The sequence below is a fragment of the Staurois parvus genome, unplaced genomic scaffold, assembly GCF_062004578.1.
Source record: "Staurois parvus isolate SC_StPar_1 unplaced genomic scaffold, SC_StPar_1.0 ptg000420l, whole genome shotgun sequence".
Lineage (NCBI taxonomy): Eukaryota > Metazoa > Chordata > Amphibia > Anura > Ranidae > Staurois > Staurois parvus.
In genome coordinates, this window is record NW_028318216.1 from 1,254,691 (window position 1) to 1,265,677 (window position 10,987).

At 39.5% G+C, this 10,987-nt stretch overlaps 1 protein-coding gene across 1 annotated transcript in view; it reads left to right on the top strand.

Moving 5' to 3' along the window:
- The window catches only part of FIGLA (folliculogenesis specific bHLH transcription factor), a 28,847-nt gene extending 18,073 nt beyond the window's left edge, over positions 1-10,774 (top strand). Inside the window, exon 6 of the mRNA XM_089687156.1 lies at positions 10,134-10,774. The gene's annotated coding sequence lies outside the window, so the exon portion shown is untranslated. The remainder of the gene's footprint in view (positions 1-10,133) is intronic.
- The last annotated feature ends 213 nt before the right edge of the window (positions 10,775-10,987 follow it).

Consider the following 10,987-nt stretch of genomic DNA (forward strand, 5'->3'; position numbering starts at 1 on the left):
TGAACATATACATATCTCCCAATTTTATGAAATGAGATATAGATAGAGACCCTCTCTCCGGGGTCATGGTTGAGGCTACAACCATCCATGACGTATCGTGTGGGGGTTCCCCCCCCCCCCCCCCCCCAAGCAGGCGGTTCTTTTAAGTAAAATAATCATCTGAGTGGCAATGCAGTCACTGGATTACTTTTTACTGGTGGTGGAAGGAGATCCAGCTGCCACGAAACCCGACGTGACAAAATCCTTGTTTCTTCCTGTTTCTGATGTCACACAGTGGCAGGAACAACTTCAGTTCCTCACTGTGCCCAGGGGAGCCGATGCTGCTGATTGCATCTCTACTGGGCTCCCCGGTCAGATAGGAGATTCTAAGGCCAGACCTATTGTGTAATTCTTACTGGTAACCTGTAAACACTTTTAAGTGTCTATAGATAATTTAAAATACTGTAGTTTGTTTCCATTACACGGACGTACACAATTTTAAAGTGTGACATGTTTGCTATCTATTTACTCAGCGTAAAATCTTATGTTTTACCAAGAAATGAGTATTTATTAAGTGTTCTTGCATGGCAATACCACTTTCTATTATCTCACATATATATTATTATTCTAGCCAAATTTACCACCCTAACTCCTCCCACAGTTTTTACACTACATAGACAGTAATATGGTGAATCGTTCACGAAATATCTGCGTTTTTGTGGTGAAATTGGTCCCATAGGAATGAATGGCGGAATGTTCAAAACTAGAGTGTGAGCTGAAAAATCAGGACATGAAATCTAAACTGCCATCACTCCCTCATTTTCAAGCCCACCTACACAAATCTTATTTCAAAATGTTCAGCTATCCCTGCTGCCACTAAAAAATGTCCACGGCTAAGCCATAGTCCTGATAGTTTTCACAATATGACAATTTGTTTGCAAGTCACGCCGCCCATTGTCATTCATTGAAACTGCACTCTAGCCACCTCAAATTTGAAAGGCAATTTCTAAACTGCGACCACTCCAGTTGTAGACTACTGGTGGAGGCAAGAACACTTCACAATTTCCCCAGAAATTGTAGCTTTTCTAGTATTATCTATACAAAACACCATATCTCCAGGTCAAAAGAGGAATGTGACCTTTCTGGATACAAACTGCACTCTAAAGATTCATATATGTAATACAACACCAATATTAAGTCGCTACTTTCCAACTGTGAAAAATTATAATAAATCATATTCTGTAACAACAAAATATATGTGCAGCGCTCTGTAAATGTGATAATCAAAAGTCCATAAAGTCCTTTAGCAATCACCATGTGAGTTGAATTGCCCAAGAAAAAATCACCACGTGACTGTCAAAGAATATCTCAAAGTGCCGTGCTCCCCCTTCAGGTGTGCACTCACCAAATTTATTTTCCTCCCACTTTCATGGTTGGGAAAATACGCTTTTGTTTAAATATACATTCTTCCAGAGAAAGATGCTCTTTCACATGTATCGATTCCTCCTGAGAATGGTTCCAACACTCAAAAACTATATTGAATGGGGAGTCATTATCAGAGGCAATAATTTTGAACTGTTGCATATAGAAGGATTTGTCCAAAAATTACACCACCTCCTTTGTCCGCAGGTCTAATTATAATGTCCTTTCTTCTAAATCTTTTATCCCCTCAATATGTGGGGCATTAATGTGATTCATTGGATTAATTGATTACAAATCCCTAATGACCAAATTTTTAAATACATCTATACATTGATTAGCCACATTTGGGGGAATAAATGTAGGTTTATGATGGAGACCAATATCCAAACATTTACCCTCTTGGGGTTGTTTGTCAATATTAATTATCAGATTAATAAGAAAATATTTTTTAAGATTTAATTGCCATATATTTATGTAAGTCTATATAAACGTTGAATTCATTAATAGGTGTTTTTTTTGGTTTTGTTTTTTAGGGGCACATTTTTAAACCTAAATTTAAAATGTACTGCTTAAATTATATATTCCTGCATCCTTTATTCCATTCTCCGTTTTTTGCGCTGGACCCTCCTCTATGCTCTACACCCTCTTGTTCTTTCTATATGATAGCCCCTCCCCTGTCCCATTGGGAAAAAACTGGGCAGAATGTCCCCTCATAGATTCCCCCCCTCCCTCCAGTAGAGGGTGCTGAATAATAAGAGGTGTCGGAATCTTCTCTATAATCCTCAAATGGTTGAAATATATTATCGGTGGGGACCTGATAGTGGTTCTGGGTGTAATAAGGTTGCCTTACTGTGTACCCTACGTTCCTCCATTTGGGGGAATAGGGTTCTTTAAAATTGTCAGGAGGATGTCCACCTCCTTGCTTTCTCAGGAAATATGGTTGTTTTGTGAGTCTGAGGAACATCCCTGTCCCTTTATATTACTTTGTTGCTAATCACATTACTAGGAGGATTGTAGTTTGCATTAGTCCCTTTGGGAGTAGATGGAGCACTATTTAGGTATTATTGGCTGATGTAATATATATAATTTTTTTTTTTTTATTGGTCAAATCTCTATTGAATTAATCATTTGTGGTTGTGTAATAGGTTTATAAATATTAATGTAAAGGCCCAATGATGTATGTCATCGTATTTGCATCTAGCAATAGATTAGCATTATGTATATACATACATCGATTATTTGGATTTGATTCCGTCTGCCCTTAAAATATGTAGCCGTGGTGGGTGACTTCCGCCAGGTTAGAGGCGTACAATGCTTATGGCAATGCCGAATCTAAATCAACCAAGATTATCATGAGTTTACTGTGCACGCTATAAAAGCGTGACGCCACATCACTTAGCCACTCCCTATGAATAAGTCCGGAAGTGACGAAACGCGTCAGCATGGCTGAGCGAGAACTGGAAGTGATGCGGGACTGTCCGAGAGCAAGGACCGGCAGTGGTGAGCGTTGTGCGGTCTTCCCTCTCATTACCATTACATGAGGATATATTATGTCTTTGGGCTTGTTTTATACCATGTTTTTGTAAGTGAGTTTCTCTGGGCAGAGATTTAAATGGTACTGCACCATGTCGGGTCTCTATTTCTTTTCTTTTATGCGATATGGAGAGTCATTATCAGAGGCAATAATTTTGGAGTGAAATATGAAAGTGAGCGCTCTCTCAGCAGCAGCCAATGCACTCAAAGGTAATCACAGTTAAACCCTCATAATACACAAATAAATATAGGAGTGCGGCGCTAATGAATATATATATGTCTCAGGCCTCCCCTCTGATGTGCTGGAGCACGAAAGGCCTTAGGAGGAGCCAGCAGAGCGTGACATCTAGCCGCCTGGAGCCACGAGGAGGCCCGGCGGCCATTTTACTTTTGGGTCAGTTACACTTCAGTTTTTTCATGTTTGACTGTCACAGTGTTTCTGCCTTGCTTTTATGATACTTATTTTTGAATAAATACATTTTACTTACTACACTATGAGAGATTTTTTGGCTCCCATTTGGAGCTAACATATTTCAGGAATTACCGATCTTCACCACCGGAGGGAGTTCCTCACTCATTAGTCATCCAATTTCTAAAGGGATTCCTGGATTTGAAATTGTCCATTACACAGAGATCACTTGTTCCTGGATGGCTATCCATCGTCTCCCAGATGATGAAGGTGCGCATCCATAGCGCGTCCGGTGAGTGCGCATTTTTACCGTTGGATCCTGGTTCTTTTATCCTTTATGCAAGATCCTGCGTTCATTTTATTTCATTTTATTTGGACATTATTTATTATTTGGTTTATTTTGATGCACTGATCTTTTGCTTATACATCATATTGTGTTTTAGATCATCTGAGACATATATATATATTCATTAGCGCCGCACTCCTATATTTATTTGAATAATTTTGGAGTGTTGGAACCATTCTCAGGAGGAATCGATACATGTGAAAGAACATCTTTCTCTGGAAGAATATATATTTAAACAAAAGCGTATTTGTCAACCATGAGAGTGGGAGGCAAATACATTTTGGTGAGTGCACACCTGAAGGGGGAGCACGGCACTTCTGGAGATATTTTGACAGTCACGTGGTGATTTTTTTCTTGGGCAATTCAACTCACATGGTGGTTGCAAAAAGGACTTTTTACTTATGGACTTTGAGGATTATCACTTTATTTACAAAGCGCTGCACATATATTTTGTTATTACAGAATATGATTTGTTTAGGGTATTTTATATGGTTTGTGTCCACTAAAATTCATTAAAGTGTTTTTTGTTCCCAAAAATTTGTTTGAAAAAATTGCTGCGCAACTACCATGTGAAATGAAAAATTGCATCATCCATAATTTTATTTTCTAGGGCCTCTGCTTAAATTTTTTTTTTTATTTTCTAGGAAAAAAAAAAAGATTTTTTACAAATGTTAAAATTGTCTTAAGGTATGTGTGAATTGGACTTTCCTGGCAAAACATTTTTGTCCCCACATTCTCTTCCTCGCCCCAGCCTTAGCGTGGTGATTGTGAGGCTTTTGGGGGGCTCATCGGAATCTGAAAGACCCCCTTTAATAATCAGGGGACCCCCAGATACTGCCCCCCTAATGTGAATGGATAAGGGTTTTCCCCCTGGCATGTTGAGGGCATGTGGTCTGGTATGGTTTCAGAGAGTGTGGGCTGCATGATTACCCACCCCTTCCTCCTTCCTGTCCTGCCTGGACTGATGATGCTTTAGTAAGGGTCTGGCATGGATTTTGGGGGGTGGGGTGGGGGGAATCACACTTTTTTTTTTTTTTTTTTTTTTTTTTTTTTCATTGCGAGCTGTGCAATAATAATGAATCCTCATATTTTCAAATGTATTCAAGTTGAAATGTGTTCTGTAAATCTGAGTATGCTACAATAATCCCTACCATAATCCCTTTTACTACATTTATATTAGATGTCTTCTGCAGTCTGCATTATGCCTACTGTAGTCAAAATTTCCACTAGATGGCATTCTTGAGACGTAATTAAATATTTTGCAGCAGTTTTGTTGTGATGTTGCATATTGTTGCCATTCTAAATACTCCAGCAAATATTTGCTCCCTTTAGACTTCAAAATATGATACAAGATAAATAACATATTGCAAAGTGTCTGATAAGCCCTAGCTAGCCCCTTATTTGTGTTTTTAGTAGTGTGGTTGCTGTTTGATGTTACAGCACGTTAATGTTCCCTTTCACATGGACTCCCTCCATTCTCAGCAGGGAATCAAGACTGATCCCCCTCCTGTATCAGATCAGCACATAAACAGATGTCATGTATTTGACATCGGAGTCCTTCTTATAACTGTAGGCTTTTTTTCATGAGCGAGCCTGATGAGTAAAGGGTGATCAGCTGGGATGTCTAATCACTATTTTTCCCCATGACAGGCTGCATTAATATTGGGGGCATTGCTAGGATTTTGAAAAACTCCGGGTACATTAAGAAAAATTCCACGGTGTGCTGTTGTGAGGGATTGTGTAATAGAACACTAGCTTACTTGCTGTATACACTGCACACATACATAGAATGTAGACCTAGAATTAACACCCTTTAAAATCGATTTCCTCAACATGCTCTTTGTAGGCACATGCTACCTGCTCTGTGCAATGGTACAGCCAGTACTATAGGGGGCCTCATGCATGCTCGCTCCTGAGCCAGTTCTGTACTCTACCCTGCCCTCCCATGCTCCCCTATCACTGGCTATGACTGGCAGGAGCTAATGGCTTCTGCTGCTGCCTCTGTCCAATGAGAGAGATGGGAGACACTGCTGTCATGCACATCAAGACACTGCTGTCATGCACATCAAGGTCAGGCTCGGGTAAGCATAAGGGGGTGTTAGAAATTCTGCATATAGCCCTACAGAACAGACGGTGCACAGTCCACATGTACTTTTCTGCTTCATTGTGAGGAAATTGGAAACTGTATTCAGGGCAAAGACAGAGTATACCATAGATACAGTTACAAACCTATAAACACTGCCATCTACTGGTATAAGAATATATCTCTACTGAATACTGATGTAACTGTTGTACAAAACACTATATTCCGACACCCCCACTCAACAACTACCTTATATTCGTCCCATCTTGGTTCTGACCCCCCCCCCCCCCATCCTTCTCTTTTTTTTGTTTCTCATGGGTCAGAAGTCTTTGCATTTCATCCTCCATGAATCTGGCTGTGAATTTAATGCTTACCAAGCAACATAAAGCAGATGTTTGGCTGGGATGCCTTTTTTTTGCTTCTGGTGGATTTCCTGACTGCAGCCTCTTGTGGCCTGGTTTCTTCTTTGTACAGTATTTGGATTGTCTGCATTAATTTCTGTTTCAGTTTGTTGCTTTTCTTCACATGACACTGATGTGGAATTTCCCTCAATTTGAAGCGTTTTTGTGTTCAACACACTGAAGTTTCATCGGCAGTTACACCTCTGACTGTTACAGAATTCTACACCAGGACGCAAACAAGGTATCTCTTTTGAGATTCACTGTACCCCACAAGTACACCCCTCTGTGCAAGCATCCTATATTGTACGTTCAAATTTGAGTTTTCTCAGTTGATTTTCCTGGTAGTCAATTTTGGAGATCGCATGCAGTCATCATTGCCTTCCAGAGTATGTGGTTGGCATATGTGCATCAAACAGCATGGTTCTTCCACTCTCAGAGTACGGTTCGTTCTTTCTGCATCCCTGTCTTTTTCTGGGTTGTATGGTACGGTAGTTTGAAATATTATTATATGCTTTTTTGAGAATCGCCTGTGTTATCACCTGTATATTCAGTTCCATTGTTTTGACGCAATGCACTTAGAATATTGCCAAATTTGTTGCTTACTGGAGCCAAATACTGTTCAAGTTTCTCTGGTACTTCACTTTTGTTGTGTAACAGATATAGTGTAGTATACCTGGAGTAATTATCTATAAAAGTGAGAATCACTCTTTCCTGGAGTAAATTTTTCTATTGAACTGAGAATCTGAATTAAGTCCAGAGGTGGTGTTGTTGTTGTTGTTGTTGTTTTTTTTCTTATTTATTTTAAAGCTCTGCTGTGTAGTTTGTTTGTTTAATACTGCTGGTGCATCTCATTGTTTGATCACATGGACTAATTTGTTTTCCACTTGACATAATAAACTGAGAATGACTATGCAAGACTTCTGTGCCATGTGTGAATGCAGTTTAAATGTTTTTCCTCTTTGGCGGTATTAACCCTCATTGCAGCTTTAGCTGATACAGTTCATCAGTAATTTTAGCCTTTTGAATGTAGGATATCCCCATTTTTGTGATTGCACATCTGTCACCCTACTGCCTTGTTTTGAGAGCTACTTCACTGACAAAAGATTTGTTTCAAGTACAGGACAATTTTCACAAGCATCTTACTGGTGACACCCTGGACAATAGGACCTTAAACAAACTGTTCCTGATTCCATTATTTGCCCATTAGCTAAAATTTCTGTCATTTGTCATGTAACTCATAGCTCCTGAATCGACACACCATTCCTGAAAAAATGAGGTGCCACTTTTGGATTGAAAAACAAATTCATTTATCTGAAGAAAAATATGTTTCTTCCTTCACACTTTTTTGTCCTTTTGTGGAATCTGGAAAGCTAGGATACAAAAACTACAATCTGCTTTTAAATGGCCTTGCATTCATATGTGTGTTTTTGCATGTTACGGTTTTTATTCCTATTTTTCGTCTTTAAAGCAGACTCTGCGACAGAAGCACCGTCCTGATTTAATGCTTTCTGTTTTTATGCTTGTATTCATCCATAAGCTTGCATTAAACGTATTCCAATGTCCGTTCATCTGGATGTGCATCAAGTGCTGTGACAAGCCTTTCAGAACTTTCTGGTAAACCACTAAGTAATAGTGCTGCGAAATGAAAATCTTATTTCTTCTCCTATACCTCTCAGCCATTCAACCATTTCCAAGGTGTGTCTTATGAAATCCTGGCCTTTCATCAGTTTGGTTTGGTATAGTTTTCTAATCAAATAGTTTATTGCTGAGATTGGCACTTTCATGTACCTCTTTGTAATCCTTCCTGGCTTCATTTATACATTTCCATGTACCTTCTATTATTCACAGCGTTTTCATCTTGAATTTTCAAGATTTGTAGTTGGTTTGCCAGTTTGCAAAAGAATAAAACAAAATTGGCCAGTAACACAGCTGCAACATTCTTCTTTCTGTTGCTGTATCTTGCACTTATTTTCTGTCGTCTGCTATGAGTAGGCCTATAACCTGTATATAACCCTACAGAACAGACAGCACAATCCACATGTACTTTTCTGCTTCACTGCAACAAGGAAACTGGAGAATTTATTCAAAGAAAAGACAAAGTTGCAAGAAAAAGTATGTGAACCCCTTGGGATTACGTGGAGTTTTGCATGAATTGGGCATAAAATGTGCTCTGAACGTCATCTAAGTCACAACAATAGAAGAACACAGTCTGCTGAACATAATACTACACAAACATTAGATGTTGCCATGGTTTAATTGCACATAACATGTAAACATTCACAGTGCAGGGAGGAAAAAGTATGTGAGGCCCTAGCTTAATGACTTCTCCCAGAGCTAATTGGAGCCAGGAGTGAGCCAACCTTGACTCCAATCAGTGTGATGATATTGGATTTGTTGCTGACAGCTGTCCTGCCCTTAAAAAACACACCTGTTTTGGGTTTACTGGTTTCAAGAAGCACTGTCTGACATGAACCATGCCTCGCAGAAAAGAGCTCTCAGAAGACCTACGATCAAGAATTGTTGACTTGCATGAAGCTGGAAAGGGTTACCAAAGTATCTCCAAAAGCCTTGATGTTCCTGTGTCCACGGTAAGACAGACTGTCTACAAATGGAGAAAGTTTAGCACTGTTGCTACTCTCCCTAGGCGTGGTCATCCTGTAAAAATGACTGCAAGAGCACAGCGCAGAATGCTGCATGAGGTAAAGAAGAATCCCAGAGTGTCAGCTAAAGACCTACAGAAATCACTGGCACATGCTAACATTTTTGTTGACACATATACAATAAGAAAAACATTAAACAAGAATGGAGTACATGGGAGGACACCACCACGGAGGAAGCCATTGCAGTACGTTTGAAGTTTGCAAAAGAGCACCTGGATGTTCCACAGCACTACTGGCAAAATATACTGTGGACAGATGAAACCAAGATTGAGTTGTTTGGGAAGAACACACAACACTATGTGTGGAGAAAAAAAGGCACAGCACACCAACATCAAAACCTCATCCCCACTGTAAAACATGGCGAAGGGAGCATCATGGTTTGGGGCTGCTTTGCTGCCTCAGGGCCTAGACGGATTGTTGTCATTGATGGGAAAATGAATTCCAGAGTTTATCAAGACATTTTGCAGGAAACCGTACGACCAACTGAAGCTCCGCAGAGGATGGGTGATGCAACAGGACAATGACCCAAAGCATAAAAGTAATTCAACAAAACAATGGCTGCAACAGCACAGAATACGCCTTCTGGAGTGGCTTAGTCAGAGTCCTGACCTCAACCCGATTGAAATGCTGTGGCATGACCTTAAGAGAGCAATTCACACCAGACATTCCAAGAATATTGCTACACAAACAGTTTTGTGAAGAGGAGTGGTCCAAAATGACTCCAGATCGTTGTGCCTGTCTGATCTGCAACTACAGGAAACGTTTGGTTGAGGTTGTTGCTGCCAAAGGAGGGTCAACCAGTTATTAAGTCCAAAGGTTTACATACTTTTTCCTCCCTGCACTGTGAATGTTTACATGTTATGTGCAATTAAACCATGGCAACATCTAATGTTTGTGTAGTATTATGTTCATCAGACTGTGTTCTTCTATTGTTGTGACTTAGATGACGTTCAGAGCACATTTTATGCCCAATTCATGCAAAACTCCACGTAATCCCAATGGGTTCACATACTTTTTCTTGCAACTGTACCATAGATTCAGCTTCAAACATATATTCTTCAACCAGTAGATGGCAGTGTTTATATCTCTACTAAATACTGATGTAGTTGTTGCACAAAATACATGAACACTGTATTCCAACAGGGGGGGCTGGGGAGAGGAGCTGCCCACAGAAGGTGAAAAGCATAATCAGGCTTCTGTATTTTAACACAAACTGGAGGACTAGGTTCTCAAAGATCCATCCACTTGTCAGTACAGAGCAATTGCTGATCTCTAGTTGATGATGTCTCCTTACTTATAGCCTCTCCAAACACAGTACGACCTTCTGCTGGTTCACCTCAGTCTGAGTTCTCACACCTGAGATGTTTGGAGCCTTCTCGTACACAGCAAGTTACGTTTCCAGACCGGATTTCATGAACTACTCATGTTTGCTCATGTTGGTGTGTCTTCAGCGTGGTTATATTTTCAGTTAATGCAGAATTAATTTCAGAATGTTTGTGTTTTATGTCCCTTTCACATTTGCTCTTCCATATTTTTATTGCATTAGTCATTTGTAGAGTATCCACTAGAGGGAGCCAATGCTCAATTTTGCAAGCACTTGGCTTTAAATAAAAGATATGGGCCGCATGGTGAGTGAGTTCTGTGGCCTGTCCAACTTTGTAAGAAGCTATATAGCACAACTATTATATAGACTCTGCTTCCTGCTTTGTTGTATATGTAGTGAGACGGTATGGTTGACCCCATGTTCATATAGACTTCCAGACTTTATATGTTGAAACCCAATGTGTGGGGTTTTTTTTTTGTTTGTTTTTTCCTTTCTAAAAGACCATTCAGGATTACATTCATTTTTTTCGAGTCTCCTAAAGATTTCTAATCTTTATTTTGTTTGTAAGTAATGTTAATGTCTTTGTTTAAAATATTTATTTAAGTTTAAAATAAATGTGTTTTTCTGGAAAGCAACCTTCTTGTGCACTGTGGTTTGTCCAATGCTAAGTAAGTCTACCTGTGCAGTAAGCAGTTTGATTTTTGGGAGTATTTTATTTTAAAATTTTGGATTTTTCTAGTTTTTAGTTTGGTAATTGTTAGTGTAGGCCGTAAAAATTAATGTGGGCCTGTTTTTGCAAAAGAGGCCTCTTGTAGAAGCTCTTGATATAA